The sequence below is a fragment of the Carcharhinus amblyrhynchos genome, chromosome 5 (assembly GCF_965287045.1).
Source record: "Carcharhinus amblyrhynchos chromosome 5, sCarAmb.v2.hapA, whole genome shotgun sequence".
Classification (NCBI taxonomy): domain Eukaryota; kingdom Metazoa; phylum Chordata; class Chondrichthyes; order Carcharhiniformes; family Carcharhinidae; genus Carcharhinus; species Carcharhinus amblyrhynchos.
The window spans coordinates 47,999,603-48,014,279 of record NC_137328.1 but is presented as its reverse complement, the minus strand read 5'-3'; the positions used below and the strand labels follow the sequence as shown (position 1 = coordinate 48,014,279).

General features: G+C 40.7%; 1 protein-coding gene across 1 annotated transcript in view; it reads right to left on the bottom strand.

Moving 5' to 3' along the window:
- Window positions 1–14,677, bottom strand: part of LOC145343014 (A disintegrin and metalloproteinase with thrombospondin motifs 19-like) — a 414,592-nt gene that overhangs the window by 14,355 nt on the left and 385,560 nt on the right. The gene's annotated exons all lie outside the window — the stretch shown is intronic.

Below are 14,677 nucleotides of genomic sequence, written 5' to 3'. Positions count from 1 at the left end.
GACAAATTGCTCAGCATTCTTACTCCTGGTTATTCTCATGTAAACCAAGTTAAATAGTGCAGAGTTAGTGATCACAGATGAGGGCAAGACTGAGCTTTGACTGTTTCTTGACCCACAACATGGTAAAATAGCTGACAGCACAATGAGATGGCAGTCAAGGAGAATTTTTTCATCAGGAAGAGGAGTAAATGAATACAATGTGATAAATGTCTAACTAATGAAAGCATGATACAGAAATCTTAATACAAGTACAATGCTGGAGTTGAACATTTTCTGGTGAATTTAAACACACAATACAGAATAGCAACAAACTTCAGATGCTCTCTACCTAATCTTGTTGATTGAGTAAACTTTAGCCAACTGGAACACTATCATGGGCTTCAGCACTCTGGGGCTAGGGAAGGGAAAGAATTGGATGGGATTAGCATTGCTGCCTGTGGACCCCTGCTATAAAGCGAGTGTTTGTGAATATGAAATGAAGCCAGATTCACACCAGGGTGGACTGCTGTTTGATTGCACTGTTTCCTCAGCGCAAATTCAGCAAAAATACTGCAAAAGATCATAGAATTCTAAGCACAAATTAACTTTCTGCGACCTTTGCACCAGGGTAGCACAGTGGCTAGCACTGCTGCCTCACAGCGCCAAAGACCCGAGTTCAATTCCGGCCTTAGGCGTCTGTGTGGAGTTTGCGCATTCTCCCCATGTCCACATGGGTTTCCTCTGAGTGTTCCAGTTTCCTCCCACGCTCCAAAGATGTGCGGGCTAGGCCATGCTAAATTGCCTCTGAATGTCAGGGGGATTATCAAAGTAAATATTTGGCGGGGATAGGACCTGGTTGGGATTGTTATTGGTGTAGGCTTGATGGACTGAATAACTTCTTTCCGCACTGTAGAGATTTTATAGTCTAAATAAACATCCTGTTCAAAATTGGCTCTGGTCACAAAGTTGACCATACCCCAGACTGAATTAACCATCATTCAGGTGGTGGTGTCAGTTGTGCTCATTTGCGATTCTGCAAAGAGGGTCCGGTTTTGTTTCAAGACAGAAGGATGAACGGCATGTTTTTGAAGATTTTGAATATGTTTCTTTAAATTGTGAAGTAACTGATTACTGTACCCCAATATAATGAGTAAATGATTTTCTATAGTATTTTAAAGACATTACCAGGAATTTAATATTGAGTTCCTCAGAGGTGGTGGACTAAATACTCTGATTAAAATGCCTTTTTTTGCATTAACCTTGTTTCTGTGCTTGGTGCAAAGTGCACCAAGTTACAACTCTGAAATATATCAAGAAATACTTATAAAGCAAAACTTTAAAAAAAAGTGCTCATTGCACTTCTATGTGGTAGATTTTACACTTGGTGATGTACCAATTAGTTTGTGCAGAAACCTTAGGAAAAAGGCATTTTTCAAAAACAACTGCAATTTTGGGACACGATTTGCAGCCAGATTGATGATACATCAAAGTGGAAATTCTACCCCAGACATCAACGACATTATTTTCCAGCATAAGCTGGCTTTAGGACAGAGACGACAAAAGAGTACAAATGGAGGCTCAAACTTGTTCAGCTTTGATCGGGAGGATTTTGTCATACAGCAATAGCTGACAGTTACATGTTAATATTTCAGAATTCTCATCCAAAGACAAAAGTAAAATACAAGCTCTCTCATTGCAGACATCGAAAGCAATCAGGTAAACGCTTATCCCAATTTCACAATCTCAAATATAAAATTAAATTGCATTTCACACAATTATATACTTTGATTGATCCCGGAAGAAACTCAAAAACAGTTTATGGAAATTGTCATCTGGGAAACTATCTCACATTATAAAACTCCTGTTGTCAGAATTAACAATTAAACAAAATTGTACTTCCATCAATCTAAATTGGGTCATGTTGCATCTACTTCAGGCAACTGATTATTTGAAATAAACATTGGAAAATGCCTTTCGAATTTGGAACAGTTAATGTTGAGCAAAGTTTTGAAAATGTTTGCAAAATCCTGGGGAATGTGACACCAGCCCATATTTAATTATATTTTCTATCTGGTTTTTGTCTGAAATGATGTGGAGATGCTGGCACTGGACTGGGGTAAACACAGTAAGAAGTCTCATAATACCCGATTAAAGTCCAACAAGTTTCTTTGGTAGCAAACGCCACTAGCTTTTGGGGCTCTACCCCTTCATCAGGTGAGTGGTCCCTGAACCCTTTTGTATCTCTCCCCTCTGACCTTAAACCTATGTCCTCTTGTTTCAGAATTCCCCTAACTTTGGGAAAAGATATTGACTATCTAGCTGATCTATGCCCCTCATTATTTTATAGACGTCTATAAGATCACCCCTCAGCCTTCTCTGCTCCAGAGAAAAAAGTCCCAGTTTGTCCAGCCTCTCCTTATAACTCAAACCATCAATTCCTAGTAGCATCCTAGTAAATCACTTCTGCACTCTTTCTAGTTTAATAATATCCTTTCTATAATAGGGTGACCAGAACTGTACACAGTATTCCAAGTGTGGCCTTACCAAAGTCTTGTAGAACTTCAACAAGACGTCCCAATTCCTGTATTCATTGTTCTGTCCAATGAAACCAAGCATGCCAAATGGCTTCACCACTCTGTCCACCTGTGAATCCACTTTCAAGGAGCTATGAACCTGTATCCCTAGATCTCTTTGTCCCATAACTGTCTCCAATGCCCTACTATTAACTGAGTAAGTCCTGCCCTGGTTCGATCTACCAAAATGCATCACCTCCCATTTATCTAAAGTAAACGCCATCTGCCATTCATTAGCCCACTGGCTCAATTGATCAAGATCCCGTTGCAATCCCAGATAACCTTCTTCATTGTCCACTTTGCCACCAATCTTGGTGTCATCTGTAAACTTACTAACCATGCCCCCTATACATTATTCATTAATATAAATGACAAATAACAGTGGGTCCAGCACTGATCCCTGAGGCACAACGCTGGTCACAGGTCTCCAGTTTGAAAAACCACCCTCTACAACCACACTCTGTCTTCTGTTTCAAGCCAATTTTGTATCCATTTAGCTACCTCACCCTGGATCCTGTGAGATTTAACTTTATGCAACAGCCTACCATGTGGCATCTTGTCGAAGGTCTTGCTAAAGTCCATGTAGGCCACATCAACTGCACTGCCCTCATCTACCTTCTTGGTTACCCTTTCAAAAACTCAATCAAATTTAACCCATAAGGCGGCACAGTGGTTAGCACTGATACTCACAGGGTCAGGGACAGGTTCAATTCCTGGCTCAGGTCACTGTCTGTGTGGAGTTTGCACTTTCTCCCTGTATCTGTGTGGGCTTCCTCCAGGTGCTCCGGTTTCCTCCCATCGTCCAAAGATGTGTGGCCATGCTAAATTGATCCTAGTGTTGGGGGATTAGCAAGGTAAACATGTGGGGTTACGGGAATAGGACCTGGATACGATTGTGGTTGGTGCAGACTCGATGGGCCAAATGGCCTCCTACTGCACTTTAGGGATTCCATGGTTTCCATTCCTCCAGTCTTGATGTTGAGATCATTTTAGCCTTCACCTGCCTTATTAACGAATGAATAAACTTCAAATTATGTCCGGAAATATTAGACTTTAAGTAAGACCTGAGTATTATTCTACTGAACACACAAGCGACTGGCTGAATTCTGCATGGTGATTCTCTAAGAGTCAATGAAACCCCACCGACTAGGTACTTTGAAAAGCATCCAGAAATTAATTGCCATCTCCGATGGAGACAAAGGGACATAATGGCCATAATATCAAGAGATTACTTGCGTAATCACCAGACAGATTTTTGTGGAATCGCCTTTCCACTTGGAGTATACCAAAAATGGTTAAAAGCACACTGGAAATGTCTCCACTTACGTGCATGTGTTCTGTGAGAACCAGTGCTGGAAGTTTGACATGGAAGTAAAAGTCAGCAAGCACACTTTCAGTACACACATTGCCATATTTTGCAGGTACCTGAATCTCTGTGACTGGGGGAAGTCAGCCAGGCCAGCAAGGATAGCAGCTGAAAGAGAACTGGGGACCTTCTTCACCAAATACAGGACACTGGGATTGCAAAACTGACTATTTGCCTGCTAAAGTCAACTCTACTGGAACCTCAAATCTGATTATTCCCCACCGCCAACTCCCCACCTACATGGGATTCACCACTAATGGCCCTGACCCAAGCTGAATGCCCCCGTTATGACCTGATTCCCCCTTGACTTGGTCCCCCACATCATCCCCCATCGATCCTCCCAATTCTTCCTGTGCCTGTTTGGACTATGCCTTGCATAGTCCAAAGATGCGCTGCTTAGGTGAATTGGCCATGCTTAATTCTCCCTCAGTGCACCTGAACAGGCGCCGGAGTGTGGCGACTAAGAGGTTTTCACAATAACTTCATTGCAGTGTTAACGTAAGCCTACTCGTGACACTAAAATAAAAAAAAAAGTCTGTTTTAGATATTGGTCGAGGAATAATTGTTGGCTAGAAGAACAACTCTGTTCCTCTTCAAGAAATGGCATGGGATCTTTCCTTGACTTGATGTCTGGGGGCTCATTTTAACATTTCCATTGAAAGATAACACCTCGGACAGAGTCACACACACTCATTAATCTTGTGAAGTGCTGGCCTAGACTAGGTTCTTAAATTTCTGGAGTGGGACTTGTACTCATGACTATCAGCATCGGAAGCGATTTGGACCAAGACTAACATCTTCAATAATTTGCATAAGTAACTCGTGTGGAAGATCACTTTCCCTTAAAATTAAGCATAGTTACATGTTGTTTGGTTTGTTCTGTTCATTATGTTTCAATATGCCATTGGCAAGATAGTTAAGATATAAATAGACTCTACAGCTAGAATGTTATGGTCATTCATGCTGGATGGATGTTCCCATCCCACTGCAGTGAACGACTGATAAGATTGTGCCCAACATATAAACAGGCTGGAATTATCTGGCTGTTTGCACCTTCTGGATCTTCTGATCCAGCCGATGGCTCGCGCCCACTGCAATCTTCCCCGCGGCACAGGATGGAGTCAATGGGAAATCCCAATAGACATCAATTTATACAACCACTCCTTCTGATGCTATTATGCCCAACAAAACATTCATCATCTCCACCCCGTTATTTCTCTTAGTGTGGCAATGATTTAAACTGCTCAATATTCTGCTCACTGTGATACTTCTATAACAGTTCATTTGCACCACCAATCCCTCACCTTCACTTTTCATGCCCTTGTATGCAACAAAATCTTGACTCTCTTCTATCCTAGTCCATCCTGCTGGTAGGTGACTTGATCAGATGGGCCATTTCAACAGCTTTAAGTCTCACTCTCCTCTGACAAAACTACCACAACTCTACGATCATCTTGGAATCATAGAATCCCTGCAGTGAAGAGGCCATTCAGCCTATTGAGTCTGCACAACTCTCCGACAAATCATCTTTCCCAGACCCAAGCCCCGTCTTATCCCCGTAACCCCACATATTTACCCTGCTACCATAACCTACATATGTTGGGACACGCAGAGGCAATTTAGCATGGCCAATCCACCTAACCTGCACATCTCTGGACTGATGTGGATATGCCGGCGTTGTGCTGGGGTAAACACAGTAAAAAGTCTGACAACACCAGGTTTAAGTCCAACCGATTTATTTGATAGCATTCTAATCAGTAATCTGTAAACTGTCAGTGCTTTATATGCTCTGAGGCCAGAACTCTTCATTCACCTGACGAAGGGACTAACCCCGAAAGCTAGTGAGTGTACTATCAAATAAATCAGTTGGACTTAAACCTGGTGTTGTCAGACTTTTTACCATCTCTGGACTGTCAGAGGAAGCCAGAGCACCCAAAGGAAACCCACAGACACAGGGAAAATGTGCAGACTCCACACAGTCACCCGAGGCTGGAATCGAACCTGGATCCTTGGTGCAATGAGGCAGCACAGCTAACCACAAGTGCCACTGCACTATCCCTTTGGAAAGCAAACATAATGCTCATCTTTGTTGCTTCATTACCAACCATGTCCACAAACTCCTCCCCTGTGCCACATCCACCCTTATCACGAGCATGAAGTACAAGGTGCTCACGGATTTCTTACCACAAAGATAAAGACCATTTATTCAGCTTCTTTGCCCGTTTGTTGAGCAAGGCAAATCTCTCTGCCTGCAACTCATCTTTCTTAGCTCTGAATCCCCATCTCTCTCTCTCCCTGGTTTCTTGCTCATCTCATCCATGTCCTCACCAAGCTCATCTCATTCACAGATCAACTTCCTGCTCTCTTCAACCAAATCCCAATTAAACTGTTGACCAACTTGCTTACCTGACCCTCATGCTTGAGATACAATCCCCTTCCATTTAAAAATTGCTACAAAGCAGTAAATTGGCAGTATTAGTGCAAAGCGACTTACAGAACCTCATTTTAAACCAATTACTGAATGTGTTTTATTTGGTAGCCCAAGGGAGTTTCTTTGGGTACAAGGGAACTAATAGAACTTGCAATCTATTAAGGAACTGATTACTGTAAACCAATGTAACCAGTGAAGTAATTTCCTCCCATATAAGCTCAGTTTACTCAGGTTATGAACTGATTAAAATGCTTATTTCTGATGAACGCAACTTATAGCTGTTTTAGTAAAACTAGGTTACCCTTAGGGCAGCACGGTGACACAGTGGTTAGCACTGCTGCCGCACAGCACCAGGGATACCGGTTCGATCCCGGCTTGGGTCACTGTCTGTATGGAGTCTGCACATTCTCCCCCCTGTCTGCGAGGGTTTCTTCTGATGCTCTGGTTTCCTCCCACATTCCATGGGCGATGCTAAATTCGCCCTCTGTGTACCTGAACGGGCACCGGAGTGTGGCAACTAGGGGATTTTCACAGTCACTTCATTGCAGTGTTAATGTAAGTCTACTTGTGACACTAATAAATGAACTAAAAAAAACTTTTGTAAATACATACGTGGCCAGAATTTTGAGTTGCTCGGGCGGGTGTTTACCTGACCAGGAAGTGTGTCGAATGGCGCAGAGAGATGTCAGGCACGCATCCCGGCATAACCACATGCTTGTGAAATATTTATGTCAGTGGGCTTGTGCGATAGAAGCGGGCCTGATGAAGAATGCAATCTAGCCAATTAAATGCAATTTTACATGGCCCCTCAGCTTTTATGGTTGGCAGGCTGGCTGATTAGTCAGGCAGCCTTTATTTTTTAATTTCTGCCTTGATCCAGGGTGGGTTGAAATAAAATTTTAAACCATGCCTGGTAACTGAGGTTTGTGTTTGAATTTGAATGTGCTGCCTTGCCACTTTCTGCGTAGTTTTTCTATCGCAATTTATTTCTTACAGGTCTGCGAGTTCCTGAGGAAGCACCACAGCTGCTGCCCTCAGGGAAGCACATTAGAAGCGCCAACGCATACCCCTGTTTACTCAGCGGTCATGGACTTCCTGCCCTCCCCACCAGTGCTGTACCTTTCCCAGCATGCATTTCATGCTGGCTGTCCATTAATTGGCCAACCAGCGGGAAATCACGTTCCGGGGCCGACTTTGATCGGAACCAAGTGTTGCACCTTCTCCCAGGCCCACCAAGTGCACATGCCAGACAGATAAAAAGATTCAGGCCCCGTGGAATACTTACTGATGTCTTTTTTTAAAATTACATTCCAAACTGCTGCCCATTTCTGTGGATTCATGAAAGATTATGCATTCAGAGATATGGAACTGAGTTTGCATAGGAACATAAGAGAAAATGATTGATTAAAACTAGCACAATTTTGAATGCAATTTGTGTCCAGACACCTTAACTTTACTTAACAGCCCGAGTAACAATTGTTGTCAATCAACATTGCAAAATGTGGAAAAGTAGTGCCTTATGTCTCTGAGATTTCCAAAAACATCTTTACTGCCACATGTAAGATGGTTCATTCTAGATCTGCATTTGGATGCATTTTCTTCCCTCTATTTCCCAACTCTCCTGAAGCCACTGACTTCTGCTTGGATACAATTCCAGAGGGTACTGGCAACCCTACGTTAGGCTATTTAATTGTGTGGGATGTTAGGGAGGTGGGATTCTGGCTCAGTCTGATCCTATCCTCATTTATCATCCAAATATTCACACTTATTCAGCTGGGTTTCATAAAGCGATTTGATCTTGAAACGCAAATAAAGGAAATATCAAGGGATGTGAAAGTATGACCTGTGTTGCACTTTTGCACAAGGTTAAAATGATCCCCATGGACTTGAGAGTCCAAGGATATGTCTTAAAAATATCAATGCTATAATTCTGATGGCAGAAACTTCTTTCAGACACAAATACTACATGTAATTCTTTTGGCAAAAGTGAATTTCTGGACATAACACATTATCCATAAGGCAGCAGCTGTGGAAAAGAGGGTACTGAGCTGAGAGCATTGCTCCAGCTGGCCTCAGTGACTGTGAAGGGCTTCCTGACAGCTAAGAATTGTCATCACAACATCCTTTGGGTCAGAAAGCATGCAAGAATGGAAAATGTGCAATCCAAGGGGCTGCTCGGCCAAAGTGTAATGAGACGCCAGTATCTTCCCCAAAGAATGAGATAATGTACTGACCAGAACAACTGGTTTAGTTGCAGAAAGCTTGTAATACATCTCTGCAACATCCAAAAACTGATAGGTATTCTCATGTGAGCATTACATGATTCACCAGTCCTATGCAGTGTTTCAAAAAAAAAGGTAGCCGTTCAAACTGTTTTGATTGGAAACTCTAGTATGCTAATGAGACTGAAGGAATAATATATACAATAGGCTGGTTGATTTTTTCTGATGTTAAATATGGAAGTGATGATCAAGTATAGTCTTCAAATGATGTAGCATTCGAGGGTGTGGGAAAATACACATGCAATTTAGTCTCCAGTTCAACAAATGAAAGAGCTGCGATCTCCTGTTACTGACTAGTGTTTGAGTTCCCAGGACAGAATATTCCCAGGACTCCAGTACTGAAACCTCTCAATTTTACAATTAACTCTCCACTGGATTGAGGTTTCTCATGTCTCCAAACCTCTGATGGAGAATTGAGAGATTACAAACGATGCCTTTAACAAGTGTACTGCAATTTAATTTTAAAGAGGTTTTATTAGAACTGCAATCGTTTCAGTTTCTGGAGTATTTTCCTATTTCTGTATTTATAAGTTGCAAAGTCCACTTTTACAATAGAAAGAGCCACAGTAAATCTGCTGCCTGCAGTGATGTGCAGGTCTCCACTGGGAGAATATATCAAGATGTGGGTATGCCGGCGTTGGACTGACGTAAACACAGTAAAAAGTCTGACAACACCAGGTTTTAGTCCAACCTATTTATTTGATAATATACTCACAAGCTTTCGGGGTTAGCCCCTTCGTCAGGTGAATGGAGAGTTCTGGCCTCAGACAGAGCATATAAAGCACAGACAGTGTAATTTCTAAACTGTCTGTGCTTTATATGCTCTGTCTGAGGCCAGAACTCTCCATTCACCTGACGAAGGGGCTAACCCCGAAAGCTTGTGAGTCTATTATCAAATAAATAGGTTGGACTAAAACCTGGTGTTGTCAGACTTTTTACAGAATATATCAATGCAGGTTATTAGATTTAAGCAGGCAATTTTCATTATAAATTGGAAATAAGTGGCAGTAATTTTTGTGAGGGCTCCCTGATTTTCGCTGTAACCATGTGGAAAACTCAAAGGAACGTAAACAACTGTTTATGCCGCTTCTCAGAGGTTCTTGCTGCATCTCGATCAAAGTCACAGCAGAGATTCTACCCCAGAAGGAAGGTTTTAAATATATTATAAAATAGTATTTATACAGGCCAGGAGACATTTTAAGTGTTTCAGACACAATAAATTGTTTTGAAAATTAAGAGATTCCTTTAAGCATGGCAGTCGTTTTGCGTAGTGTGACACACAGATAGCAACGAAAGAAAGATAATTTCACTAATTTGCAGTATGGGTTATGAAAGGGACAATATCTTAAACACCAGGGGGAGCTCCTGGTTTTTCTTTTCTTCGTGTGGTAGGATGTTTAGCATCCACCTAATCAGCCAGACAGAAACTTTATCATTTTTACTGAAGGATGTCATCACTGGCAGTGCAGCATGCTTGCAGTCCTACACATTTTTTTTGTGTGTGTTCATATTGTTCACTTGCGCCGTACTTACGCAAGGATATTTTGGCCTTGGAGGGAGTGCAGAGGAGGTTTACTAGGCTGATGCCGGAGTTGAGGGCGTTGAGCTATGAGGAGAGGCTGAATAAACTAGGCTTGTACTCGTTAGAGTTTAGAAGAATGAGGGGAGATCTCATTGAGACATATAAGATGATGAATGGGATGGATAGGATAGAGGTGGAGAGACTCTTCCCGCTCAGAAAGGACAGGAGGACTAGGGGGCACAGCCTCAAGATAAAGGGGGTGCGGTTTAGAACGGAGTTGAGGAGGAACTTCTTCACTCAAAGGGTGGTGAATCTCTGGAATTCTCTGCCCGTTGAAGTGGTGGAGGCTACCTCGCTAAATATTTTTAAGACGCGGGTTGATGGGTTTTTGATAAGAGAGGGGATTAAGGGTTATGGGGAGAGGGCGGGAATGTGGAACTGAGACACGACAGATCAGCCATGATCTTATTGAATGGCGGGGCAGGCTCGAAGGGCTATATGGCCTACTCCTGCTCCTATTTCTTATGTCCTTATGTAACGCGAGCTTCAACTAACCATCTTCTGAACAAGCGGCAAATGATGCAATCTGAGCCAAGCAAACACACAGTTGTTTGGAGGAGGAACATTTCTTTGGTCCAAATCGGCTAATTGTGGAGGTATTACTGAAAAGGGAGGCATGCCGCTGAGGCTTTTCATCTTGCATCCGTCAAGATAAATGCAAGAATGCCAAATTTCAAATAATTACAACAATTTATACTATAGAAAAGGGGATGCTGATTGGTTGGCACGTTGACTGTGACTGAAATGTTGCCATGGAGAAAGCAACAGGGATATATAAGCTCCTTAAGGTTCCAGCTAATTCAATTAAAGTACAAAGCTTGAGCATACTCCCTTTGTTTGCAGAGAACAGGATCCTGTGTGTAAATGCATTGTGTTTCTAGCAAGCTTAAATGAGCTGCATTATGGGCTTGATTTAAACTGGTTGTTAGTGTAACTATTAACTCACTTAGGATTGTTCAGCTAGTGCTACCTAAATGCAGCATTACATCTAACCATATTTGACCAATTGTCCTAAAATAAGTCTTTTTATTGCATGTGTTACAGTATGAAATATCCATATTTTCAACGACAGGAACCTTATTTTATTCAATTTCAATATCAATAGCAGTTAGGATGAGATTTAGAGGCAACTCTGTTAACAGTTGCAAATTACTGTTAAGATAGTTATATCCATTAAAATATGGAATTATGGTAAAATGATAAACCTTTAATTACTTGAATATGATTCATAAATAATTTATAAATGTAGTGTATGATACATATGATTATTGTTTCCTGCATTTATTAGATCTAGACTTATGTCTGTTAGATCAGCTTAGCGTTTGCCTGATTAGTGTTTCAGGCACTAAGCTAATTTCATTTACCAAACAGACATTAAAATAAACAGTGGAGGTTAGAAGCGGGAAGGGGTAGTGGAAAAATAGGTGTGTGAGACGATTTATAAAGTTATCATGAATGGATAAGGCAATCTTCTAGGGTACCGACATGGGTAATGATAACCAGAATGCCAAAACATACAGACATAAAAATAAATTCATAAATCAACTGAAGAGGAAAAAATGGTAAAAAAACAAAATTAAAGGCCCTTCTCTGAACTTGCACAGCATTCATAATAAATGGAAGAATTAATAACACAAATGGAAATAAATGAGTCTAATAAAATGGCTAGTTGAAGCTTGCATTACAAGTGAACAATACGAACACATATGAAAGAATTGGTAGGACTGAAGGCATGCTGCACTGACTTTACAGAGAGGTGATTGCAAGGTCACCAACACCGAGAACTGAATATTGAAGGGTATTTGACATTTCAGAAGGACGGGAAGAAAAGAAAATGAGGTGTGGTAGTTTGAACAATGAAGGTTGAGACCAGTAAAGTGGTGAGAAGTGATCTTGACTCAAAATATCAAGAATTAGAATAAGTTTGTGTGGAATTAACAAATAGCAAGAGAAATAAGTTAGTGGTGGGCAATAGTTTGTAGGCCACCTAACAGTAGCTACACTGTAGGACAGAATATGCATCAAGAAATGATGGGGGTTTATAAGAAATGTACAGCAATAATTGTGGGCAATTTTAATCTTATAGATTGAATAAATCAAATTGGCAAAGATTGCCTTGAAGATGAGTTCATAAAGTGTTTCTGCATAATATTTTCTGGAACCAACCAGGAAACAGGCTATTTTAGCTTTGGTAATGTATAATGGGATAAAGTAAATTGATATTCTCATAATGAAAGATCATCTGGGCAAGAGTGATCATAACATGCTGGAATTTCATATTCAGTTTAAGGCTGAGAAACTTGGGTTTGAAACCATTGTTTAAAATTTAAAATTAAGGCAACGAGAAAGGTATGAAGAAAGAGTTGACCTCAATAGACCAGGGATGTTGAATAAAAAGTTAGATTGTAGGTAAGCAATGGCTTACAAGATGCTTCAAAACTCTCAACAAAGATAAATTCCATGTGAAAGAAAGACTCCAGGAGAAGGATGCACCTTCTGTGGCTAACAAAGGAAGATTAGGATGGTATCAAATTGAAAGAAAATGCATACCAGAGTGTGAAGATTAGCAGTAGGCTAGAAGATTAAGAACGTTTTAGAAACCAGCATAGGATGACAAAAACACTAATAAAGAAAGAGAAATTAGTATGTAAGAATAAACCCACAACAAATAAAGGACTTCTACAACTACATAAAAAGGAAGAGAATAGTTAAAGTAAATCTTGCTCTCTTGCAAAGTAAGACTGGGGAATTAATAATAGGAAGAAAATGCCAGCGTTCAGCGTTCTTCAGTGCCCCACCGGCACTGCTGTTGTTTTTTTGCCAATCACCTCAAATTGGTGTCTTTTGGTTCTTGATTCCTCTGCCAAATGGGAACAATTTATCTACTCTGTCCAGACCCCTCAAGCTAGTGAAAATGCTCTCAACTTTCCTCTTATTCTTCTCTTCTCCAAAGAGAATATCCCCAGCTTCCCCAGGTTATCCACATAGTTGATATTTCTCACCCCGAAACCAATTTGTTATGAATCTTTTCTGCATTCTCTCCAATTCCTTGGCAACCTTCCTAAGGTATGAACTTTCATGGTTACTATGCTGAAGGGATTTTTGAAAGTCAAAAATCTTAGCTCAACATGCAATGTTCATACATTAGGTGTTATCTTTTAAAATGCATTAATATTGGCTAGAAAGTGAAACTTCAATTATCTATTATAATGGAAGCATTCTTGCTTCCACAAAATCATGAAAATGTATCGAAAAAGAACATGTTTTTTGCTTTAAACTGAGTTATTTCTGTTGAGCATTGCCAACTTCAATCTCTGCTAAGAAGCCCTGATACCTCCTGGGCTCCGTATCTACAATCCCATGAAAACACTGGTAGATAATACAGAATACAAGTACAGAGAAAGGGATCATTTGAGGCACCTTGATGAAGGTGCATTCTTCAAGGGTTATCATGATGCTGCATCATGTCCAAATACACAGGATGAGTGAACGGAGTCTGAGACTGATGCCAGTCTGGACAAAACTTCATTGCCACCAGGCCAGAATTGTATTAGACAGCAAAACCAAAGACAAACCTATGCACAAACTGTGTGTAAGGAGCTGGTAGCATTTGGACAAAATAAAACAATTTCAGAGTTTACCAAAATGCTTATTATTAAAGAATAATTATGAAACACAGTAAACTATAAGTTTGAGCACTTCAGTAATCATTAATTTGTTTAAAAATGACATTTACTGCTAGCCAGTTTGCCTTAATTATACATCATGATTTTTATGTCCTTCAGGGAGTCCCTATGCTACAGACTGCCAGATCACGTCCTTGTCGTCAGTTTTGTGTATTCTGCTCCCTTGGTGCACCAAAAGAACTCAATCCTGCAGCTGGGAAAATGCAGCTATTTTATTCTAGGTCTCACTGGTTTTGCATTCCCACTCCTCTGTCCCAGGTCTGCCCCAGGCAGATCTTAAAATCCCTCACATGACTTGCTTCCTTAAAGGATTATGCACCCAACATACATAAAAATGATCAAAAAGGATCTCAGCTTCTTGTCTAATACCAAAGACTCAAAAGTAAAATATAATCCCAGTAGGCAAGAATTGTTCAAGAAAGATAATAGTTTGTTCTTGTAATAGATTAGAAATAAATGTGTTGGTCACCAGTTTAAATGGAAAATGGACTGGATGGCTTATTTTATCTCTATCTATTGCCTGATGTCCATCGTGCTGATACCATTCTCAGTTGGCTCACTATAGCTGTTGTACTGAGACTTGGCATTTTTCTTGGGAGTGAACCTAGGGGGAGAACTGCATTTGGTGAGTCCTGTTCACCTGCTGGTGACTAATTTCAAGGTGGCATTTAGGAAGGGCAATACTACATGGGAGGGAGGGAAGAAAAATATCTTAAAAGGGGGATTCTCATGAAAATAGAAAAGTCATTGCTCACTGAATAATTTCTAAGGATAAATT